This window comes from Mus musculus, chromosome 4 (assembly GCF_000001635.26).
Source record: "Mus musculus strain C57BL/6J chromosome 4, GRCm38.p6 C57BL/6J".
Classification (NCBI taxonomy): Eukaryota; Metazoa; Chordata; class Mammalia; order Rodentia; family Muridae; genus Mus; species Mus musculus.
The window spans coordinates 87,964,988-87,968,700 of NC_000070.6; the positions used below are offsets into that span (position 1 = coordinate 87,964,988).

At 41.9% G+C, this 3,713-nt stretch overlaps 1 protein-coding gene across 5 annotated transcripts in view; it reads right to left on the reverse strand.

Annotated features, from left to right (window-relative positions):
• Mllt3 (myeloid/lymphoid or mixed-lineage leukemia; translocated to, 3) overlaps positions 1-3,713 on the reverse strand; it is a 263,483-nt gene that overhangs the window by 195,063 nt on the left and 64,707 nt on the right. The window lies entirely within an intron of this gene.

The following is a 3,713-nucleotide window of genomic DNA, read 5'->3' on the forward strand; positions in this document are numbered from 1 at the left end:
ATAAAAAATGGAAAGAAGAAAAAAAAAAAAGAACTGATCATGAAGCTGTCTGTCTGTCTGTCTGAGTCTTATCTATGTGGGCCCACATGGCCCACTGGAACACGCTCTATCTACAGTTCCTACATGCTCCTAACTTCCTTGGTAGCCATGTGGCTCTCATCCAATAAAACCTTAGGTTTATATGGAAAAGGTTTTAATAAAAACTTTATGAAACCAAAAGGAAGACAATTCCCAGACAACAGAGACCCCAGGCTTTACATTTTCATACCTAGTGTGTCCCAAACACAAGTTTGTAAGGTGAGTTTTGTAAACAGACATCCCAAATGTCATTATCAGTTCACCAAAGACTAGAAGGTGAACTAATAATTGTTTTTCAATTTAAGTACAAAATATATTTCTAGTAGACAGTCTCTGTACTAGACCTCCAGGAAGTATCCTAAAACATCCAGAAACCTGACCCCATTATAAGCAGCAACTGCTTTCTTTTTACGCCTATTGACAAATGTCAAAATCACAAAGTCCCTGTTTTATGCCACAGTTCAATACTTTAACTTCAGGAATCCTAGACTAACTTTAAAATGACACTTCCCTTAGCCTACAGAGTAGCTTAGGCCTTTAATCCCAGTGCTTGACAGACAGAGGATCTATGTGATTTTAAAGCCAGTGTGGTTACATAGTAAGGTCCAGTACAGCCATGTAATAAGACCCTATCGCAAAAAAAAAAAACAAAAACAAAAACAAAATACGTACAAACAACCCCTGCCCTCAATTCTCAATATTAAGCAACCCAGAAAAAAGTTTCACAGTGTGGGGAGGGGAGACTATCTTTCTAGCTATTTCTTCCTTCAAAATACAAGCATGTGTGTAAACATTCATATTTGAAGGTGGTATTAGTGGACTTGGCCTAGGAATGGCTCTTTGCTGTGGCTCTTCTCAGCAGCCACAAAAGGTGGCAGAGTGCCTTGAGCCAGAGCAGGCATGACTCTGGGTGCTCAGGATGGCAGAGGAGTGCAGGAGTCAAACGCCAGGCTCATCAACCACCCACGCATCGCTCCACCTGACCTCAACTCCTCCATCACTCTTATTAAACAGCATTCACTGAGCGACTCCTACATGAGACCCTGCTCGCCTTCCTGCCTCCCTACGTCAGAAGTTCATCTCACACCCCTGGCAATTCATCACTATATATTAATGCTGGCGCCCATCAGACATCCTCAATAAAGCTAGTCAAACTACCAGGCCTTTTAAACATTCGCATCTCACAGATATAGAAGATAGGAAATAAACAAAACAGTGAATACGTAAAATTTCCCTAGCTAGGAGAAAAGAAAACAGGGACAGATACCAGCAACATTTAAAGCAAAAGAAAATGCTCCCAGGACACACACACACACACAAAATAAGTATTAAGTAATATTAAGAAATTCCACGAACTAAAATCACGCATCACTGAGTCAGAACTTTGCTCCTTAGAGAAAAGCAAGTGCAGTATTATGGGCCACTGGCTTTCCACACCTTGAATACTGACAATCAATTCCTTGCAGGTAAGACATCCCCTGTCCTTTTTCAGATCTAAGCCCGGTGTGTTCAAACTGAGTCAATATCACTGATGATTTTTAAATCTCACATCGGCGATTGGTAACAGGCCTCAGACTCTATGCCTAGTGCCTTTCATCTAACTCTCATTACATGAACATTAATGGTTTAAGTCAGACCAATTGATTCCACTTCCTCACCCCAAAACTTAATTTCCTGTACAGAGCTGCTTTCATTTCACCTTTGGGAAGAAAAAAATATCTCAGTTCTCGATTTTTAAAGACCCGTGTTCCCTTATTACTTACGATATTCAAAACCTGGCAGGACACACTGCAGGACACATCTAAGTCTTGTGACTCTTCAACAGGGAATTGTGTTCATCATCACCACAGGAGCAAGTCCCATGTGCAGGCTCTGTCCCTTCTGAAAAATTCATTTTAAAAATACTGAACACCTGCAGACTAGCCAGGACTACAATGTTGAGACCCTATCTGCAGGGGTAGGCAATCTGAACACTAAAAATGTGTGAAAAGAATACAACACATTGGCACAATGTTTCCTCAGTCAACAGTGTGTGCAACAGGAAAGGAAATTAGTCAAAGGAAGATTCATATTAAGTAGAGAAAACTCTCAGCAAAACAGATTTCAGCAAAACAAAGCCAAGTGTATGCATTTTAAACTCTTACCTAACTTTCCCTCTTTAAGATAATGTAGTGACCCTCCTCAGAGTGGACATGTAGAACTAAGGACACTCTTCTGTAATGGCTATTCTTAGCTGTCAACTTGACTACATCTGGAATTAACTAAAGCATCAAATGCCTGGGCTCACCTGTAAGGGATTTCTTTTTTCTTAATAAGTCATTTGAAGTGGGAAGACCCACCTCTGATATGGATCTTTGAGGTGGAAAGGTCCACCACTGATCATCTGGGCCACCTTCTGCTGCCAGCCTAGGTATAAAGGAAGCTCTCTTTGCCTGCTTTTTTCTCATTCTCACTAGCAAGATCTTTCGTTCACTGACATTAGAGCCTACTTCTTAGGGATTCCAGTGTATACTGAAGACCAGCTAAGACATTCAACCTTATGGACTGAACAACTACTGGATTCTTGAAACTTCTGTTTGATAGACAGCTATTGTTAGCCTAAAGCTGTTCTAATAAATACCCTTGATAGATAGATAGATAGATAGATAGATAGATAGATAGATAGATAGATAGATAGGCGGGTGGGTGGGTGGGTGGGTGGGTGGGTGGGTGGATAGAGGAATAGAGGGATGGGTGGGTGGATGGGTGGATAGATGGGGAGAGAGAGGGGGAGGGGAAGGGAAGGGAGAGGGGGGAGGGGAACAGGAGAGAGAGAAAGGTTGATTCTCTAGGTTCTGTTCCTCTAGAGAATGATTAATACATTCTACCAATAATATCATTCTTACCACAGGAAGGCACTGTTTGTTCCCACACCTAAGATTTTGCTTTTGCTCTGGGCCACTGGCTCTTGCAATCGGGTTATTTACTATTTCATAAACCACTGAAATAACCAGGGTGAATAACGACTATTTTTCAAAACTTAAATCAAGTGTTTTGCAAACCGTAGAAATAAGCAGATTCATTAATATCTGGTCAATGAACTGTGAACAACTGGAGGAAACAATGATAGTCATCATTTGTTTTAATTCTTCTATTCTAACCAGTTTAATCCGACCATAACTAGGATAAGCAGCAGGTCACAGAGCACCAGCAAGGGTGCTGTGAAGCTTTAGAGGCTGCACGGTGCTAGTTGGCCTTCTCTACCAGCCTCCTTCCGTGTGGACAGCGGCATCTTGGTGGCCCTCTAACGGACCCCACAAATCACCTTTGGAGCCTAAACTGAGGCCAGCTTTTCTGACTTAGACCAGTGTCAGAAATAGAGTGGTTTCAAGCTCAGCTTCCTCAGAGTTCAGACATGGATTAGCCCTGCTTTAAATCTTTAGAAGTGGAATTTGAGGCTAGGCCCAGGGCCCAGCGTTTTATTTACTTTGTCCTCACAACAGTGTTGTGAGCTATCTTAGCATAGGCTTCACAGTAGAAAAGCTGAGGTCTTTGCACAGTCAAGGAGTTGACTCCGTGCCCAGAATGTATGGCAGTTCTTGGTCCCATGGTATTTCTGGGTGCTTCTTTTTTGTGTTGCTATTATTGTTGTTAGG